Source organism: Rhinopithecus bieti, unplaced genomic scaffold (genome assembly GCF_001698545.2).
Source record: "Rhinopithecus bieti isolate Rb0 unplaced genomic scaffold, ASM169854v2 scaffold_29976, whole genome shotgun sequence".
NCBI classification, from domain to species: Eukaryota; Metazoa; Chordata; class Mammalia; order Primates; family Cercopithecidae; genus Rhinopithecus; species Rhinopithecus bieti.
The window spans coordinates 1,016,970-1,039,225 of NW_016813386.1; the positions used below are offsets into that span (position 1 = coordinate 1,016,970).

General features: G+C 37.8%; 1 long non-coding RNA gene across 1 annotated transcript in view; it reads right to left on the reverse strand.

The window, feature by feature from the left end:
- Positions 1 to 3,703: 3,703 nt before the first annotated feature.
- The window catches only part of LOC108512776 (uncharacterized), a 57,185-nt gene continuing 38,632 nt past the window's right edge, over positions 3,704 to 22,256 (reverse strand). The window contains exon 4 of the long non-coding RNA XR_001880691.1: positions 3,704 to 3,830. This is a non-coding gene — a long non-coding RNA (uncharacterized LOC108512776). The remainder of the gene's footprint in view (positions 3,831 to 22,256) is intronic.

Below are 22,256 nucleotides of genomic sequence, written 5' to 3' on the forward strand. Positions count from 1 at the left end.
TATAAAATATATATATATATATATATATATATATATGTGTGTGTGTGTGTGTGTGTGTGTGTGTGTGTTTTAGTGATTCAACAATTTTCTCTCATCCCTCTGTCCCAAGCATACAGCCATCCTAGAGTATTCTAACAGACGCATAATCCTCTTCCGAGATAAGCCTTTGATATTTCTAATTGGTTAAAAGTGACTCTCACTCTTTGATATTTATCTGTCTCAGCTCTCACTGAGTAGAGATATTTAATAAGATGGCTAGTTAAATCCTGCCAGCCAATCTCTTTCTTCTTCCTATGCCTATACTAGCATCATGCTGGTCACAGATGACAGTACGCTCGCAGATCTTGATCTAGTCACAGTGTCAGAGGATTGGAAATAATAAAACGTCCCTCTCAGGACAGAATAGGGAGGTAACATGATGTAATGTAAAGAGTAAAAGAGAAGATTTTTGAGGAGGATGAATCCTAAATATATTAGTTTAGCTCTTTGACCTAAGGTAAATTATTTAAGTTATCCTTTCTCAGTCTCCTCACCTAACATCCCTACCACACAGGGTCATTGTCAGTGTTCACTCAATAACTCTTTGCTATTGTAGTTATCATTAACAAAGAAACATGGCTCACGCTTGTAATCCCAGCACTTTGGGAGGCTGAGGCGGGTGGATCACGAAGTCAGAAGATTGAGACCATCCTGGCTAACACGGTGAAACCGTGTCTCTACTAAAGATACAAAAAATCAGCCGGACGTGATGGCACGCGCCTATAGTCGCAGCTACTCTGGAGGCTGAGGTAGGAGAATTGTTTGAACCTGAGAGGTGGAGGTTGCAGTGAGCCGAGATCACATCACTGCACTCCAGCCTGGGTAAAAGAGCGAGACTCCATCTGGAAAAAAAAAAAAAAGAAACAAAATCTGAGAGCTTTTTTTTTTTTTTAATGCATATGCCAGACTACAAAATGTAAATAGTGCGAAATTCCGCACTCACAGCCATCATTTTATTCTCTTACCTGATTATAGTGGTGCAGATGTAACATTTCTATATGATACAAATTAAAACAAAGGAGGAGTTATAACAAAAGGAGATCCAGGAGAATCACTAAAACTAATTTAAAGTTGATACTAAGCTCCGAGTTAGAAAAGAAGAAAGGGGAAGGAGAAAAAAATACAGCAACATCTTCCAAATATTGGTGAGTATTAAAATTGTTGAGGAAATAAACACATAATTTTGGCATCCTAGACCCAGATACTTTGATTCGGGAAGTCTGGAGTTAGGTCCAGAAACATACATTTAAATTTCCCCTGTGATTTTGATATTTAGTTCACTTAGACCACCCCTGCATAAACAGTTAAGGAAGGATTGCTTACTCTGAAAAGAAAACTAAAAGGACTTTTATCACTACCTTCACATCCACAAATAATATCTCACTGAGTAGTATTGTCATTATTTTTTCCATTCTTTCTAATAACTAAAGGTGAAGAAATAAAATTAATATACTTGTTCAGGAATTTTATCTTAGCTATCAGAAATTTTAAAAAAATTAAAGAGTAAAAATACAGAAATCAAATACTGGATATCTACGGTTATGGATGTCCCAGTTTAGCAATCTTTTGAAACAAAGACTAACTATTATCATTTTAGTTACAGATTAGGAGTTAAACTGTCCAGATCAATTTTAGGAAAGAGAACTAATAACTAATAGCTCTCCTATATGTGAACATTATTTTTCTTCATCTAATCCTCACAACAACCTTTTAGGTAGCTCTCACTCACCATTGTTTTTTACGTGAGGATGTGGTGCTTGGAAGCACCGATAACCTTGCCCAAGTTTACATTATTAGTCAACTATTACACCAACTTGCAAACTCAAGACCCCCAACTAGAAATTCCTTCATTTTCTTTTAGATGGTCTCTCTCCAGACTGAAACTTTTCACAATAAATACATTACCATTCATCAATTTTTTTTCCCCCATAGCACAGCACCAGAATTTCTCTCCAGCAGCTGTAGGTCATTTACCAGCACTAAAATCTTTAGTAATTTCCCACTTCTTAATTAATTTTGAATTAATTCAAAATTCCCTAACAGAGCACAGAAGATCTTATGCAACTTATTTCTAACCTATTTCTTCAGCCTCACCTTGATTTCTCCCCAGGCTTTTACTAAACAGATTTATCTTTCTTTGTAGAATGACAAGATGCCTTGATCAGAGTTCTCTGTCTGGAATACCTTTAACAGTCTCACTTTCCTAGTTCATTCTGAGCCATTTTCTGAAGCCTGCCGTAAATACCTTTTCTCTGACACCAACAACAGAACTAATTTTTACTCTTTTGTAATCTCATGCTATATTCTGTACATTTCTCCCTTTGTCATTCATTCAATTGTTACATGATATTACCCATGATTGAAAAAAGCAACTTGAAGAAAGATCCCAGTTGTATTCAATTTTATATCCCCAGTACCTAGTTCTTAGTAAGTGTTCATAAACCCTATTGAGGTAAATTGAACTATTTTTATAAAATAGTCAGTGCTGTTGTTAGTCTTCTTTAGCAATACATTTCAATCCACCATGGATGTATCCCACAATTAAAATATGAACTTTAAAATTCACTACATATTTATAAGGATGATAATTATAACTTATTTTCATATTTTCATTAGCATGTCAAGGTATCTTCCTAATAAATAATTACAAAAAGTTTTAAAAATCCTCCTCATCAAGGATGAAGAGATTAACCACTATTAGCTAAAATATGACTTTGACTTGTATTTAAAATTAACAGCAGGTATATTGGCATAATTAATATGATGGTATTTAAAATACTTAAAATAGATATTATTTTCCATACCAAGAAATAGATTGCATCATGCATCTATAATTTTTTCTCTAAATTATATTAAAATATGACTTTGTGAATATCCATAAATTATAATAATTGTATATTACTAGCAAGATACAGAGGACAGACAAAAGAGTCACAGCGATGGGTCTACGCATTTGTGGGATGAACTCCTTTAAGGCTCTGTGGGCTGAATGCAAAGACACCCTCTATACATTTGTATTTATTTTGTATAAACAAACTGGAAACCAATTCCAAATGTATGCTCTAAACTATTTTCTGTATATCTTGTATGCTTGTGCATTTTTCTGGAGACACGCACGGGGACTAAAAAAAATTATTCAAAACCCTTAACTCTACACTTATTATATGAGGTTATAATGACCGAGGCTCACTTTTCACACACTTCAAGCCCCTTGTAGTATTCTATATCCATTAGAAGTATACAGCAATTCATGAGTAACACTAGAATTTTAACACATTCTTAGAATCTTCACACACTTAGTTTCATTAATTTTGTGTTTTTTCTTTTTTCTTTTGGATTCTAATTATGCTGGTAACTAGACCATTCTTTGACATACATATTTCTAAAACTTTTCTCCCTATTCTTTCTTCTATCTTTCGGTCTCAGTATAATAAGTTCAACTGAATTTCTTCCAATTGGATTTTTTTTCTCTTTTGGTCCGTGTGAATTTAGTTGTCTATGTAACTCTGGAAAATTGCCTGAGAGAGGACTGCATCATTAGTAAAAACAGGTGGAGTGGTTTACCGAAGGAATGCATTATTTCTAACCTCCTCCATTGTGTGTCAAGCAACATCTTGACTGATGTTGCTGGATTACCTTTAACAAGACCATTTGCAGTTGCAATTTGAAAGTGATGTATTCCATGAAGTTCCTGATACTGCTAAGAGCAGAGGCTGGGTTTCTGTGGCCATGATGATTGTTAGCCAAACACTTGAATTACTGAACTTCATCAATGTATCATACTGTAAAATCTGAGGAAAGAAAAAACAACTTAAGAAGGTAGCTACATGTACTTTTAGGAAACATTGGACCTTGACAAATCATTTCAAAGACATCTCAAATTAATTAAAGTATCTTAGTTCAAACCTCAAAAATACTATATTCCCTTATGTGTTAGATCACAGGAAAAGCCTAAAAATGCTGATCTAACTCTAAAGTGGTAGAAAGTAAATCTTTAAATAGAAAACAAACAGTAAAAAATCTCAAAACACTATTTTGAATTTCATTTAAAAATATAATAGTATGCTTCAACAATAAGGTTTTAAGCACTTCAGTCAAACAAATGGTAAAATACACTTCCCTTTTCACTTTTCACTAAAAGCAGAACAATAAAAGTAATTATAATTAGTTCTTTGCATATGTGGACTACAGTGATGTCATTCATGGGTTAAGGATTTTAACTTTCTCTGCTGTGTTTATCCATTTCGCATGAACTATCCAGCACCTAAGCCAGAGATATTGGTTCCTTTTCCTTCATTATCGCTGGCCTTACAGGTATGTCTAGTCCCTGAGGAAAGAGTCCTCTACAAGTCCAGAGATAGAAATGCTCTGTCTCACATCATAGAGTAGAAGCTTTATTGCTTTGCCCTCATTTTACCATAGCTGTGAGATGTCCAAAGCTACATTTTATTCTCCATTATCCTTTGCTCTTGGATTTTTAAAGATAATTTTCTTTGTTTCTTAAATGATTCTTATATTTTTATCTAAATTTTAATTGTTTTATCTTTAAGCCATTCCGTGAAAACCATCTTAAATCATTTTTGAAAACTTGGTTGTTACAAATAATTTAATAAATTTGCAGGAAAAAGAAGTAGGAGAGCCTGCCTCTGTTAAGCTACAAGCGAGATTTCGAATCGCTGTCTGCACAGAATATTTTCTCTAGTGACATTCAAAATTTCACTCTTGTTAAAAAAAGGTAACAAAGAAAAATAACATTCTTTCTTCAGCCATTCTCTGTATATGAGTTCATCAAATTCATCTCCTTAAGTGACTAACAGAATCAGGCAGCCAATGAAGTGTCTTTGATGAGATAGGCCGAAGTGCAAAACCCAGACCAAATTAAACCAAACCAAAGCACAAATCATGGAATAGTGGCCCCTGAAAAGAGAGGAATACAGAAGAAGGAAGACATACTCCTTTCTTTTTTTTTCTAAGATTGTCGCCTCCCTTCCATTACTACATAGTAGTTTCTAGAAAGTACAGAAAGAATAACTTACTGAGATTTTTTGAAAAAGAAAGGAACCATCGTACATTGTGGGATAAATAGAAGGATAATCACAAACTACTGCTATGTAGGAACTTCAGCCTTACATAATCATCTTATCTTCATGAAGGAAGATTCCACGACTTTCAAGCTCCATGTTACATTATGCCAAACTCTATTTCAGACCAATAGGTTAATTTGTTAATAATTTTTATTGGTGGTGACACATCTTTAAAAATGTTCCTTGAGGACTCACATGTATGTTTATTTTAGTATTCAAAAGGGCTGGGTATGGGAAAAGCTTTAACATGTGGTCAGCTTAATGTATTATGAAACTTAAATCATTGATCCTAAATTTAAAAGGTATTTATTTCCTATCTTTTGTTTATAAATCTATGTTATATTTTTACTCTTGGCCTTAGAAAACTTTATTAATGTAATAAAGCTATGGTCTCATGTATATAAAAATGTTTTCTCCAAGTTGCTGTTGGCTGTAGCCTGCTTTTCTTTCTAAGTTCCTTTATCTCTGTAGTTTGGATTCAAAATTTACAGGTAAAATCAGATTACTCGTTCAACTTCCATTTCCCTAGTAAAAAATTGACCCTGTACAACTAAAACTAATTATTTACTGGGCATTTCCTTGAGCTAAGCAATGTGAAGTACTAACTCAGGCCCCAGAGTACTGTATCACACAGTGAAACACTCACTTTGCTTAATGCCCTAGTGAATTGAAGAATTAATACATTTCTTAAGTGCCAAATATAATCCCATGTGTTAGATCATGTTGTGGGGAATGTAGTTCAATTTGAGAAAACAACATGGTATTGGCACATAAAATAAGTAGTTTATGAAAAATAGAAATAAAATATATCCCTAAGCAAAAAATGTATTATTTCCAAGAGAAGTTTGTTGAATAATAGTGACAATTTATCAATTATAGTATGCTCTAGGGCTAGTTTCACACTTATTGTTAAGAAACGTATTGGGCTCTTCCAAGATGGCTGAATAAGAACAGCTCCGGTCTGCCGCTCCCAGCGAGATCAATGCAGAAGATGGGTGATTTCTGCATTTCCAAACTGAGGTACTTGATTCATCTCACTGGGACTGGTTGGACAGTGGGTGCAGCCCATGAAGGGCGAGCCAAAGCAGGATGGGGCATCGCCTCACCAGGGAAGCACAAGGGGTCAGGGGATTTCCCTTTCCTAGCCAAGGGAAGCTATACCTGGAGGAATGGTACACTTCTGCCCAAATACTGTGCTTTTCCCACAGTTTTAGCAACCAGCAGATCAGGAGGTTACTTCCCGTGCCTGGCTCGGTGAGTCCCATGCCCACGGAACCTTGCTCACTGCTGGTGCAGTAGTCTGGGATCAACCTGGGAGGCTGAAACCTGGCCGGGGGAGGGGTGTGAGCCATTGCTGAGTCTTGAGTAGGTAAACAAAGTGGTCAGGAAGTTCATACTGGCAGAGCCCACTGCAGTTCAGCAAGGCCTACTGCCTCTCTAGACTCCACCTCCATGGGCAGGACATAGATGAACAAAAGGAAGCAGACAAATTCTCCAGACTTAAAGGTCCCTGTCTGACAGTTCTGAAGAAAGTAGTGGTTCTCCCAGCATGACATTCAAGCTCTGAGAATGGGTAGGCTACCTCCTGACCCCTGTGTAGCTTGACTGGGAAACACCTCCCAGTAGGGGCCGACAGACATCTCATACAGGTGGGTGCCCCTCTGAGACAAAGCTTCCAGAGGAAGGATCAGGCAACATTATTTTCCTGTTCTGCAATATTTGCTGTTCTGCAGTCTCTGCTGGTGATACCCAGGCAAACAGGGTCTGGAGTGGACCTCCAGTAAACTCCAACAGACTTGCAGCTGAGGGACCTGACTGTTAGAAGGAAAACTAACAAACAGAAAGGAATAGCATCAACATCAACAAAAGGACATCCACACCAAAACCCGATCTGTAGGTCACCAACATCAAAGACCAAAGGTAGATAAAACCACAAAGATGGGGAGAAACCGGAGCAGAAAATTTGGAAATTTCAAAAACTAGAGTGCTTCTTCTCCTCCAAAGGATTGCATCTCCTCATCAGCAATGGAATAAAACTGGACGGAGAATGAGTTTGATGAGTTGACAGAAGTGGGCTTCAGGAGGTTGGTAATAACAAACTTCTCCGAGCTAAAGGAGCATGTTCTAACCCATTGCTAGGAAGCTAAAAACCTTGAAAAAAAAGCTTAGATGAATGACTAAACAGAATAAACAGTCTAGAGAAGACCTTAAATGACCTGATGGAGCTGAAAACCACAGCATGAGAACTTCGTGACACATGCACAAGCTTCAATAGCCAATTTGATCAAGTGGAAGAAAGGATATTAGTGATTGAAGAACAAATAAATGAAATAAATTGAGAAGACCAGTTTAGAGAAAAAAGAGTAAAAAGAAACAAAGCCTCCAAGAAATATGGGACTATGTGAAAAGACCAAATCTACATTTGTTTGGTGTACCCAAAATTGACGAGGCGAATGGAACCAAGTTAGAAAACGCTCTTCAGAATATTATCCAGGAGAACTTCCCTGACCTAGCAAAGCAGGCCAACATTCAAATTCAGGAAATACAAAGAACACCAAGAAGATACTCCTTGAGAAAAGCAACCCCAAGACACATAATTGCCAGATTCGCCAAGGTTGAAACGAAGGAAAAAATGTTAAGGGCAGCCAGAAAGAAAGTTCAGGTTACCCACAAAGGGAAGTCCTTCAGACTAACAGCAGATCTCTCGGCAGAAACCCTTCAAGCCAGAAGACAGTGAGGGCCAATATTCAACATTCTTAAAGAAAAGAATTTTCTACCCAGAATCCCATATACAGCCAAACTAAGCTTCATAAGTGAAGGAAAATAAAATCTTTACAGAAAACAAGATCAAACAAATTCAAAAGTTAGCAGAAGTCAATAAATAACTAAGATCAGAGCAGAACTGAAGGAGATAAAGACAGAAAAAACCCTTCAAAAAAAATCAATGAATCCAGGAGCTTCTTTTTTGAGAAGATCAACAAAATAGATAGACTGCTAGAAAGCCTAATAAAGAAGAAAAGAGAGAAGAATGAAATAGATACAATAAAAAATGATAAAGGGGACATCACCACCGATCCCACAGAAATACAGACTACCATCAGAGAATACTATAAACACCTTTACACAAATAAACTAGAAAATCTAGAAGAAATAGATAAATTCCTGGTCACCAACCCCNTATTGATGGAACGTATCTCAAAATCATAAGAGCTACTTCTGACAAACCCACAACCAATATTATACTGAATGGGCAAAAACTGGAAGCATTCCCTTTGAAAACTGGTGCAAGACAAGGATGCCCTCTCTCACCATTCCTATTCAACATAATGTTGTAAGTTCTGACCAGGGTAATCAGGCAAGAAAAAGAAATAAAGGAAAAGAGGAAGCCAAATTGTCCCTGTTTGCAAATGACATGATTGTATACTTAGAAAACCCCGTTGATAAGCAACTTCAGCAGAGTTTCAGGATTCAAAATCAATATGCAAAAATTACAAGCATTTTTGTACACCAATAACAGACCACCAGAGAGCCAAATCATGAGTGAACTCACATTCAATTGCTAAAATGAGAATAAAATACTTAGGAATCCAACTTACAAGGAATGTGAAGGACCTCTTCAAGGAGAACTACAAAGCACTGCTCAACAAAATAGAAAAGGGCACAAATGGAAGGACATTCCATGCTCATGGATAGTAAGAATCAATATGGTGAAAATGGCCATACGGCCCAAGGTAGTTTATAGATTCAATGCCATTCACATCAAGTTACCACTGATTTTCTTCAGAGAATTTAAAAAAAGTACTTTAAAACTCATATGGAACCAAAAAAGAGCCCTCATAGCCAACATAGTCCTAAGCAAAAAGAACAAAGCTGGAGACATCATGCTACCTGACTTCAAACTATACTACACGGCTACAAAAACCAAAATAGCATGGTACTGGCACCAAAACAGATATATAGACCAATGGAACAGAACAAAGGCCTCAGAAATAACACTACACATCTACAACCATCTGATCTTTGACAAACCTGACAAATACAAGAAATGGGGAAAGGGTTCTTTATGTAATAAATGATGCTGGGAAAACTGGCTTACTTGTGTGGAAAGCTGAAACTGGATCCCTTCCTTACACCTTATACAAAAATTAACTCAAGATGAGTTAAAGACTTAAATGTAAGACCTCAAACCATAAAAAACTCTCGAAGAAAACCTAGGCAATAACATTCAGGAGATAGGCATGGGCAAGAATTTCCTGACTAAAGCACCAAAAGCAATGGCAACAAACACCAAAATAGACAAATGGGATCTAATTAAACTAAAGAGCTTCTGCACAGCAAAAGAAACTATCATCAGAGTGAACAGGCAACCTACAGAATGGGAGAAAATTTTTGCAGTCTACCATCTGACAAAGGGCTAATATCCAGAATCTACAAAGAACTTAAAGAAATTTACAAGAAAAAAACAAACAAACAACCCCATCAAAAAGTGAGCAAAGGGTATGAACAGACATTTCTCAAAAGAAGACATTTATGCAGCCAACAGACACATGAAAAAATGCTCATCATCACTGGTCATTAGAAAAATGCGAATCAAAAGCACAATGAGATGCCATCACACGCCAGTTAGAATGATAATCATTAAAAAGTCAGGAAACAACAGATGCTGCAGAGGATTTGGAAAAATAGGGACACTTTTACACTGTTGACGGCACTGTAAATTAGTTCAACCATCGTGGAGGACAGTATGGTGATTCCTCAAGGATCTAGAATTAGAAATACCATTTGATCCAGTGATCGCATTACTGGGTATATACCCAAAGGATTATAAATCATGCTACTATAAGACACACGCACACGTATGTTTATTGCAGCACTATTCACAATAGCAAAGACTTGGAACCAACCCAAATGTCCATCAGTGATAGACTGGATTTAAAAAATGTTGCGTATATACACCATGGAATACTATGCAGCCATAAAAAAGGATTAGTTCATGTCCTTTGCAGGGACATGGATGAAGCTGAAAACCATTATTCTCAGCAAACTATCACAAAGACAGAAAACCAGACACGTCGTGTTCTCACTCATAGGTGGGAGGTGAACAATGAGAACACATGGACACAGGGCAGGAAATATCACACATCAGGGCCTGTCGGGGAGGGGGCTGAGGGAAAGATAGTATTAGGAGAAATACATCATGTAAAGGACTAGTTGATGGATGCAGCAAACCAACATGGCACATGTATACCTATGTAACAAACCTGCATATTGTGCACATGTACCCTAGAATTTAAAGGATAATAGAAAAAAAAAGTTTTTACAAACTACAATTTTAAAAAGTGATATGCAATTTATTTTAAAGAGACAAATGAAGCACAGTTGATTATTACTTAAGTCCTCTCTGTTGCATACCAATATGTCAGATTGTAAGCGTGGCTCCCCAAACTTCTTGAGGAACAAGTAATGAGTTCTGCTATGAAACCAGAAAGTGGAGACCTTGTACAACGTTAAGCAGATGATTTTATACGTTTTTTATGAAAACGGTATCAATCTACACCAATTCTGTAATTTCTTCACAATAGAAAATATCTTGCTAGGATGATCTCTATTTAAAAACATAAACAGGTTCAAGCTCAAATATGACATCATGAGTCACTCATCAACAAAACTGACCCATCAATACAAAGCAATTGGTAAGACTGATTTTTTAAACTGATTTCTATTAACTGCACAGACCTAACTGGAAATTAAAGGGTATACTCCAGATAATTGCTTTGTTCACAGAACCTTTGCTCTAATAAAAACATCTGTCTTATTTTTTCTCTAGTATTTCCTGTACTTCATATAAACCAAAATTATTATTAATCCTAAAGTATTATAGTTTTCTATATATGCAACAGACATCCACCTGAAGCTTCAGTGGAAAATAACAAAAATTAAATTAATACAAACCCATATACTATCTGTCAAACAAGAATAATGAGCTAATGGTTAATTAAGAGTTTATTTTTTAAAAAGATGAGGGGAGTTTGGATTGTTGGGGGGAACTTTACCTTGAGTGACATCTAGTGGACTGCTGCAAAATGACATTTTTAAAGGTTCCTTTATTTTTTAATAATTTCAACTTTTATTTTAGATTCAGATGGTACACATTTTTTAAAGTTGAAGCTACTACAGATAGAGTAGCTGTAGCACCTTAACACTTTGCATTTGTGCAAGTAAAATAATAATCTACTCAAACTTTATGTAAGTCATAAAATTATTCTCACTCAAAGGAGATTACAGATACTCAGAAACTATAATGGAAAAAAGAAAATCTTAAATTTTAAAAATTTCCTATATGTATAATTTGCTTATTTGTAAGTATAGCTATATGGAAAAATTTTTAAACTTTTGAGTGCCACTAAAGTTAAGATCTCTATTTTTAAGTAAATAAAAATTATATACTCGAATTTACTCTAAAACCTCAAATCTTGGGATCTATTAAATTTTTGTTTATTACTAAATTAGAAGCTAATATTTTTACCAGAACATTTATTTTGCTGTATAATTTCATTGTGATTATTTGAAATCAAAGCTGTAGTCTTTTGTTAATATGGAACATGTGGCATATTTTCTCATTTGTCCTTGACTATCCTTTTCATACTATATGCATAAGAATTATGTATGATTCCATTGCTTATTTCGATGTAGCCTTTGCCTTTGAGGCCACACTGACCTTAGATGTTTTTTCATCTCCACTCATAGATATCTTATTGTAAGAGAGTGTCTGACCTCCATTTGCTCGGTATCACTTTTGTTACAATGTCCTCTCCATATCTGTTTTTTGTATGCCTTTCACCAACCCTGTTCATCTTCATCGTGAGTTTTCCTTCTGTGTCGTTTATTCAATGTACCTCTGTGTAATCTAAACTGCCTTGCATATCTAATCACCATTAATACTGCTCTGTCGTTTAAATTTGCCACTAATCCTAAAAATCTCGCAAGAACGAATAATTGTGAACTAATTATTTCCTTAATAAATCCTTTCTCTCTATCAAGACACGTTTACCCATTGCATTATCCACTTTTCCTGCTAGTTCCCTAGGGATAAGAGTAATTAAAAATAATTTAAACTTCAAACTTATCAGAAATATTTGGATATTCGCTTAAGGTAATCCTTAATAGCTTATCAACCATTTCTGACATTACAAATCAAGTTCTTTTAGGGTCTGAGGAAAATACTTGTTGCTATGCCCTGAATGATTAATCTAATGAGATCCACATTGTAAAGCAGCAACAAAGAAATAGATAATAACAAGTCTAATTGTAGTATAACACTAAGTGTAGTTAAATTTAGAAAAGGAGAGAACAAAATGAAAAAAGCGGTATTAAGGGACCATGGAAAGATAGAACTTACTCGCTATCATTTTAATGTTTGTAATCCTCCCTATAAATTTCTATGTTGAATCCTAAGCCCTAAGGTGATTCAATAGGAAGCAAGGGATACCTGGAAAATGCCGCGCTATGAAGGTGAATCTTCATTGAATAGAATGATTTTTATAAAGAGGCCCAGAGGCTTCCTTATCTCTGTTCACCATGTTCTACACAGCAAAAGTGCCCTTTTTAAACAAGGAAAAATGGCTCTCACAGAAACCCAAATGTCAGGCACCTGATCTTGGACCTTCCTGCCTTTACAACTGCAAGAAATAAATTCTATTATAACCAAAAGCTATCCAATTACAACGTTTTATTATAGCAGCACTACAACTAAATGGACAGTCTTTAAATCACTGTGAAAAGAAATTAAACATGTATAATCATTTGTTTTCAGTTAGCCTATATTTTCTTATAATAAATGCTTTCCCCCATAAATCCTACTTCCATAGTATTAATTTTATGTCTTTCAATATATAAATAAGAGATGAGTAATAAACTTGTATTTAAGAATATTTTATAGTAAAATAATTAAGAAAGAATTAAGCAAAGTTCATTGTCATTTTCTAGCATTCTAAACATTTGATGTGATTTTAATATTCCTTGTCTTAGACTACATAAAACAATAATATAAATTTTAGATGTGTTGATAATTAGGTTCTCATTTTTAAAAGTTTGAATATCTGAATAGTGATTGGAGAGAAGTGAAGAAATCAGTGAACTCACAGAGAAAAGAGAGGAAACTAGTGAGCTCATAGAATTCAGGGCAAACATAAGACCAAGGGGAGAAGAAAATAGAATGTGCCTGAAGAAAGGTGTAGCAAACAACTTAATTAAACCCAGAAGCGTATATGGGGAGTAAAAAACAAAAAAAGCAAAACAGGCAAACAAATAACATGAAAGTCCTTGAAACGATGAAAATTTTAGCATCAGGAGAAAAAAAAAATCATCTCATAAGTAGTAAATGTGGTCATTATTATTTTTACCAAGGAGCCACTAACAGTTTTTAGAAGGTGGAATAACTTTATCAAAGTACTATTAAATGCAATAAAGCTGATCATGGTACTTATTGGAGAAAATAAACCAATAGATTGGGAGATCATTAAGCAAGCATCACACAGGCCCAGGTCTGAAATCCTGGTGAGCCTTGTCTAAGATGCAGAGTGGTCAGTTTAGAGAAGGAAGGATAGAAAACAGACATTTCAAGAAGAAGCTTAATAAAACTCTAAGATTAGTTGCAATTCTATCAACATAGGTTTTTATTTGAAATCGTAAAATGAAATTATTGCTGATTAATTAGTCAAGAGTTAATTAAACTGCTTCTGTGTAGCTCACAGGATCATTTAGAAACCTGGAAGTAGACTCAATCCAAAGCTTCCAGGAGCAATATCTAAAAAAATGGTGTTTGAAGAAATCATTACTATTGGTGTTACTCTGTGAGCACTGGAGAACACAGCTTGCTATGTTGCCTTTCTCCAGCAAAATGTGTACATTACAGTATTTTATTTCATAATGTGGATTTCCAAATTAAGGTTTCACGTGGACAAGTCTGACCAGCAAAGTCTTCATCACATGCTTACAGGTGATTTGTAAAATAGACTGGGGAAGTGAGATGAGATGCATAAAGGTTGTCACTGATCAAACATAGCAAAAATACTCAGAACAAGCTGTTCTTAGTATCTTCTTCTAGTGATAGTGAAGTATATCGTTTTGAACCAAACTTCTTACTGAGAACAACTAGAAAATATGGAGAAGATTCAACAAAAGTTACTGTTTGAGGGTCAGTTTACAGGATTGGAACCTGAGCAGAAGTTTGACATATGTCCAAAGAAAAATCGGCCAGGCTTGGTGGCTCAGGCCTCTAATCCCAATACTTAGATCATCAGACGTCAGGAGTTTGAGACCAGCCTGGCCAATTTGGTGAAACCCTGTCTCTACCAAAAAATACAAAATTCGCTGGGCATGGTAGTGTGCATCTGTAATCCCAGTTACTCAGGAGGCTGAGATGGGAGAATTGCTTGAACCTAGGAGGCGGAGGTTGCAGTGAGCTGAGATCGTACCATAGCACACTAGCATGGGTGACAGAGTGAGACCCTATCTTGAAATGAATAAATAAATAAATAAAAAGAAAAAGGAAAGAAAAGGAAAATCAAAATTTGATACCTTCCTAAAAGGAAGAGAAGATTACATTCTACAGAGTCTTAAATTACCCCTGTAACTTTCAATCTACAGTATCTTCTGTTCATTGAAGTACATAAAATATAAGTTAAAAACTAGATAAACTTTCAATAAAAATTAAGAGAAAACTTATATAATAGGAGAGGACCAGGAGTAGGGCAAGATATTTAAGTTATCTGAGACAGTATTTAAAATTAAATGTTCAAATAATTAAATAGCAAGATAGAGAATTGGGGGAAAATGGAAACTCTAGAAATATCAAACAAAATCTAGAAATAAAAAGTACAGTAGCTGAAATTAAAACAGGATAAATGGCTTCAGTAGCAGATTCGATATAGTATAAAATATGTAAAAACAAAATAGCAGAAGCATAATGAAACAAAGAAATACAGAACAAATAAAATAGTATATGCAGCATATGGGTGAAAATATTTAACACATATGCAGATAGAGTCCTAGAAGGGAGGACTAGAAGAGAAGCAGTCAATATTTAAAGAAAAGACTGAGAATTATTTTTTTTTAACTAAACTGTTTTTTAAAATGCATGTGGGTACATAGGTGTGTATATTTATGGTGTACATGAGATGATTTGATACAGACAAGCAATGTGAAATAAACATATATGGAGAGTGAAGTAGCCATCCCCCCAGGCATATGCCCTTTGAGTTACAAACAATCCAATTACACTCTTTATTTTAGAATGTACAATTAAGCTATTATTGATTATATTCACCCTATTGTGCTATCCAATAGCAGGTCTTACTCGTTCTTTCTAGCTTTTTTTTTGTTTTTTGGTACCCTTTAACCATCCCCACTTCCCCTCCAACCCTCTGCTACTTTTCCCAGCCTCTGGTAACTGTTCTTCTACTCTCTATTAATATGTACATGAGTTCAATTGTTTTGATTTTTATATCCCACAAGTGAGTGAGAACATGTGTTTGTCTTTTTGTGCCTGGTTTACTTCACTTAATATCTCCAGTTCCATCCCTGTTGTGGCAAATGGCTGGATCTCATTCTTTTTTATGACTAAATAGTACTCCATTGTGTGTACATGTACTACATTCTCTTGATTCACTCATCTGTTGATGGACACATATGCTGCTTTCAAATCTTGGCTATTGTAAACAGTGCTGTAGCAAGCAGCAGTGCAGTTATCTCTTTGATATACTGATTTCCTTTATTTGGGGTATATACTCAGCAGTGGGATTGCTGAATCATATGCGAGCTTAATTTTTAGTGTTTTGAGGAACCTCCAAACTGTTCTCCCTAGTGGTTTTACTAATTTATATTTCCATCAACAATGTACAGGGGTTCCATTTTCTCCCACATCCTCGCCTGCATTTGTTATTGTCTGTCTTTTGGATATAAGCCATTTTAACAAGGGTGAGGTTGTTTAATTGTGTTTGTGTTTCATTGTGTTTGATTTGCATTTCTCAGATGATTCAGTGACGCTGAGCACCTTTTCATATGCCTCTTTGCTATTTGTATGTCTTATTTTGAGAAATGTCAATTCAAATCTTTTGCCCATTTGTTAATTGGATAATTAGATTTTTTTCCTAAAGAGTTGTTTGAGCTCCTTATATATTCTGGTTATTAATCCCTTGTCAGATGTGTAGTTTGCAAATATCTTCTCCCATTCTGTGCATTGTCTCTTCACTTTGTTGATTGTATCCTTTGCTACACAGTTGTTTTTTAACTTGATGTGATCCCCTTTGCCCATTCTTGTTTTGGTTGCCTGTGCTTGTTGGTCCTTGCCCAGACCAATGTGCTAGAGAGTTTCTTCAATGTCTTCTTGCAGAAGTTTCATAGTTTGAGGTCTTAGATTTAAGTCTTTAATCCATTTTGATTCGATTTTTGTAGATAGTGAGAGACTGGGGTCTAGTGTCATTCTTTTGTATACGGCTATCATTTTTTCAGCACCATTTATTGAAGAGCCTGTCTTTTCCCTGGTTTACGTTTTTGGCACCTTTGGCAAAAACGAGTTCACTGTAAGTGTGTGGATTTGTTTCTAGGTTCTCTGTTCTGTTCCAGAACGTGATTCTGCGAGGAGGTGCTAGCCAGGCTTCCTGAGTCGAGTAGGGGCTTAGAAACTGTGAAACTTCTTGCATCAGGATTTCTTTCGGTCCTGGATAAATAATATTAAAGACACATGCTTCAAATATTCTTAACACTGGGATTTGTGCATGTGTTTTCTTTCTCAAAAAAGCTATAAACAGCGAAAATTTTGCTGTAAGCTTCCCTGTGTCCTCTCCCCTTCTCTCCCTTCCCCATCCCCTGAAACGAAAGAATGTTAAATGACCGTTTTTCTGTGACCAGCGGACCTTATCTATGCTTCCAATTCCAATTCCAATTCCTTATAAACATACTTTGCGAAGTCCTGTAAGATCCTGTCTCCTTTGCCATGTCGCTGCAAAGTCATAAAGTAGATAAAACCTAAGTTGTAATTCCAGTTTTCCTCAAAATCTAAGACGTGTCACAAAATAATGTACTGCCTTTATTTCTTGCTCTAGTAACATCTTCCTGCCCCACATATTTCCCGCCTTAAAGAGTTTAAAAGGCAATGACCCAAACCAACAGTGGCTACCTGCTCAGGACCCCTTCCACGCTGTAGAAGCTTTGTTCTGTCACTCTGCTGACTAAGCCTACAGCTTTTTTTCTCTTAGTCCCTATCTCCATCACTTGCCCCAAGCAGCTGCCACACCAATTCTTTGGCATGGCTAGGGCAAGAACCTTTAGTGTTACAATTTGGCAAGCCAGCCAGGAGATCCAGGAAAGGCATCTAGATCGTCACACGGTGAGTAAAATTGAACCTGTTTCGCTTGCTATTCTGTCCTGTCCTTCCTTCCCATTAACAGGCTAAATACCAGGCACCTGACGACCATTTAAAGGCGATTAGCATGGCCACCCGACTAAAGATACAGGTGTCAGGCTGTCTGGAAAAGGGCTTTCTAACAACCCCTGACCCTTCCGGTTAGGAGCATTAGTTAGCCTGGACCCAGTTCTAACTCTTTCACGTTCCGAGGTACACTCTGAAGTGATCAGGGGACATCTTAGTCTCCTAGAGATCCTGGCGGAGACCATGGCCCCATAGGAGGCTCCCCCTGCAGGGGCTGCTGAGCCTAAGGCAGCCACAGCTCTGACCCCTGCCTCCTAGGTCCTAATGTCCGCCAGTTAGACTTCTTTTCTCATCTGATAAGCAAGATTCTTCCCGCTAGGCAGGATGGAGATTCCCTATTTAGAAGTCTTAAATTCTAAAGGTGGCAAGCAGAAGATCCCTGTTCATGGTGCCCTCTAGGCAAGTGTGGCCATTGGATGGCTATTTTGAAGGGTCAGTTCCCCACCATAGTGTATGGTCCCCCACATCAGGACAATTTAACGACAGGTCTGTAGTTTTCATATGGATAGTAGAAGCCTTAAGGCATTTCCTCCACTGCTGGCCAGAGAGACTTTCCCCTTCCTTGGGCCCTCTCAAGTACAATCTGTGGTGCATGGGGACAGCTCCTACAGCCGTTAAATTGTTATTTCAATCATTCAACAATTAGTATTGGAAGGAAGAAAATACAGTCAGTTAGGACACAGGATACTAGTACTGCCTTGAGAGAGGGGCCTACTCCTTTAAAGGCAAGGGAGGACAAAAGGCTAGACTATAGCAGCTGTTCTGTCAGCTCTGGCCTAGAGGACATCCACCAGCCCCTTTAAGCTTACTATACCTCCTGTCGCTAATTCAGAGATTTCTCCTTAAAAGACAGTTTCATGGCCAGACCCACATAAATTAGGCCTTACCATGCAAGCATCAGTGGAGCCCCAGACCCAGGACTTGCCACCCTAGAACAGGTAGGATGCATTAGTTATAGGATCACAATAAATCCAATAGCCCTTGTGCCCCATTTAGTGGTCAATAGGCACATGGCAGGGGCAAGGGAAGTCTCCATCCTGCCGGTAAGCATGATTAAATCCGGTATATGGAGAGCTCAGGAAAAGCGGCCATGAGCTCTGAGCACAATTAGACCTGAGCCTTAGAGGATGCCCTAGGGGAAAACGAGTCCCAGGACGAACCAGGGGTGCGGTATCCCTGCGTTGAAAATTCCAGATAGGCACCACACCTTCAAACCCGGACACTTCTTTAAAGATGTATCCTGAATAACTGGGACAAATTCGACCCTGAAACCTTAAAAAAAAAAAAATAAAAGCGACTAATTTTCTTCGGTACCACTGCCTGGCCACAGTATTCCTTACAAAATAGAGAACCTTGCCCTCTAAAGGAAGTATTAATTATAACCCCTTCTACAACTAGATCTTTTCTGTAAACAGAAAGGTAAATAAAGTCCCTAACGTACAGGCTTTCTTTACCCTTCGTAACAATACTGCCCTGTGCCAAGCCTGCAGGCTTTGCCCAAATGACAGAGGACCACAACTGCCTCCATGCTCAGGGCCTCTTCCCTCAGCCCCACTCTCCTCCCCTACTGACTCTCCTCCATCCGGTCCCACCAAAGTGTTAAAGGCACACCGGAAAGAGAACATAAACTCTGCAACTCAGGCACCCAAACTGTGTTCCTTACCAGCAGTAGGAGGAGAATTTAAGCCCATTCACGTGCATGCTCCCTTCTCTCTCTCAGATTTAAAACAAATAAAGACAGGTTTAAAGAAATTCTCAGATGATCCTGTTAACTACATAGATGTCCTGCAAGGCTTAAGGTAGTCCTTTAATCTAACATAGAGAGATATCATGTTACTTCGTGATCAGACCTTAAGTCCTACTAAAAAAGCGGCTTTAGCAGCAGCCCAGCAATTTAAAAATCTGTAGTACCTTCGTCAGGTAAACAATCGAATGGCCCTAGGGGAAAAGGAAAAAAATCCCCACAGGGCAACAGGCAGTCCCCACTGTAGACCCTCATTAGGATACTGACTCAGATCTTACAGATTAGAGCTGAAGGCATTTGCTAACTTGCATTTTAGAAAGGTTGAGGAAGACTAAGGAAAAGCCTATGAACTACTCAATGCTATCCACAATTATGCAAGGAAAAAAAGAAAACCCCTCCACTTTTCTAGAAAGGCTAAAGGAGGTCCTAAGAAAGCACACCTCCCTAACTCCAGATTCTGTAAAAGGCCAACTTATTTTAAATAATAAATATATCACCCAATCAGCAGGTGACATTAGGAGAAAAGTCTGCTTTAAGCCCAGAACAAAATTTGGAGACATTATTAAACCTGGCAACCTTGGTGTTCCATGGCAAGGACCAAGAAGAACAGGCCAAAAAGGAAAAGTGAGATAGGAGAAAGGCTGCAACCTTAGTTATGGCCCTCAGACACGCACACCTTGGTGGCTCAGAGGGAACCAAGAGAGGAGCAGGCCAGCTGCCTAGTAAGACTTGTTATCAGTGCGATTTGCAAGGACACTTCAAGAAAGATCGTCCAACCGGAAACAAACCGCCCCCTCGCCCATGTCCAATATGCCAAGGCAATCACTAGAAGGCTCACTGTCCCAAAAGGCAAAAGCCCTCAGACAAAGGCCCTCTAGGCCAGAGGCACCCAACCAGATGATTCAGCAACAGGACTAAAGGTGCCCAAGGCAAGTGCCAGCTCATGCCATCATCCTCACAGAGACCCAGGTAATTTGAACATTAAAGGTCAAGAAGTAGAATTAAACACTAGCACCGCTTTCTCAGTTTTAATCTCCTGCCCCAAACGACTTGTCCTCAAAGTCCGTTACTATCCGAGGAATCTTAAGACAGCCTGTAACCAGGTATTTCTCTTGCTTCCTCAGCTGCAATTAAGAGACTTCGCTCTTTTCACATGCCCGTCCCACACCCTTATTAAGAAAGAGCATACTAGCCAAAGTAGAGGTTATTAGCTACATAAATATAAAGAACAAACTACCCATTTGTTGTCCGCTACTTAAAAGAAGAAACGACTCTGAAGTCTAGGCCTAAAAAGAACAATTTAGAAAGGCAAAGAATGCCCATCCAGTTCAAATCAGGCTAAAAGACCCCAGCACTTTTCCTTATCAGAGGTAACATCCCTTAAGGCCTGAAGCTCACAAAGGATTACAATATATTGTTAGACATTTAAAAGCTCAAGGTTTAGTTTAGAAAAAAAATGTAGCAGTCCTTGCAACACTCCAATCCTAAGAATACAAAACTGAATAGTCAGTAGAGACTAGTGCAAGATCTCAGAATCATCAAAGAAGCAGTCATTCCTTTACATCCTGCTGTACCCAACCTCTATACACTGGTCTCTCCAGCACCAAGAAAAGCAAAATAGTTAATGGTTCTAGACCTCAAAGATGCCTTCTTCTGCATTCCCCTGCACTCTAACTCCCAGTTCATGTTGCTATTTCATTAACCAGTCAGGGATCATTACTAAAAAGGTCAAAGAAATAAGAAAACGGTTAGAAAGTTTAAAAAAAAAAGGAGCTTAAACACTCAAGACCCTAGAATATGTTAAACCAATAGATACCTTGGCTCCTCCCCTTTCTAGGCCCTGTGACAACCATCCTACTATTACTCGCCTATGGCCTTAGATTTTTAACCTCCTTGTCAAATTTATTTCCTCCAAGATGGAGGCCATCCAGATACAAATAGTCTCACAAATGGAACCTCAAAAGGGCTCAACTCCTGGCTTCAATGGAGACCTCTGAACTGACCCGTTGGTCCTTCAGTAGCCTAGAAAGCTCCCCTCTGAAAGACACCACAGCTGAAAGGCCCCTTCTTCACCCCTAACCTGCAGGAAGTAGCCAGAACGACTGCCGCCCAGTTCCCAACAGCAGTTAAGGTGTTCTGTTTAGAAGGGGGACTGAGAGGAGGTGCTAGCTGGGCTCCCTTGGTCGAGTAGGGGCTCAGAAAGCTGTGAAACTCACTCATTTCCTGCATCAGGACTTCCTTCGGTCCTGGAGGAATAATATTGAAGATACATGCTTAAAATATTCCTAACACCAGGATTTGTGCATGTGTTTTCTTCCCCAAGGAAGCTATAAACAGCGAATATTTTGCTCTAAGCATCCCTGTGTCCTCTCTCCCTCTCTCCCTTCCCTCTCCCCTGAGACTAAAAACAATGTTAATTGCCCATTTCTCTGTGGCCAGCAGACCTTATCTATGCTCCCTATTCCAATTCCTTGTAAACATACTTCCTAAAGTCCTGTAAGATCCCGTCTCCTTTGCCACGCTGCTGCAAAGTCATAAAGTAAATAAAGCCTAAGTTGCAATTCCAGTTTTCTCCAAAATCCAAGACATGTCACAAAATAATTTACTGCCTTTGTTTCCCATTCTAGTAACATCTTCCCGCCCCCGCACGTATTTCTGCCTTAAAGGATTTAAAAGGCAATCACCCAAAACAAACAGTGGCTACCTGCTCAGGACCCCTTCCATGCTGTACTGTCACCCTGCTCAATAAAGCCTACAGATTTTTTCTTCACCCAAAACAAACAGTGGCTACCCGCTCAGGACCCCTTCACGCTGTAGAAGCTTTGTACTGTCACTCTGCTCAATAAAGCCTACAGATTTTTTTCTCTTAGTCCATGTCTCCATCACTCACCACGGGCAG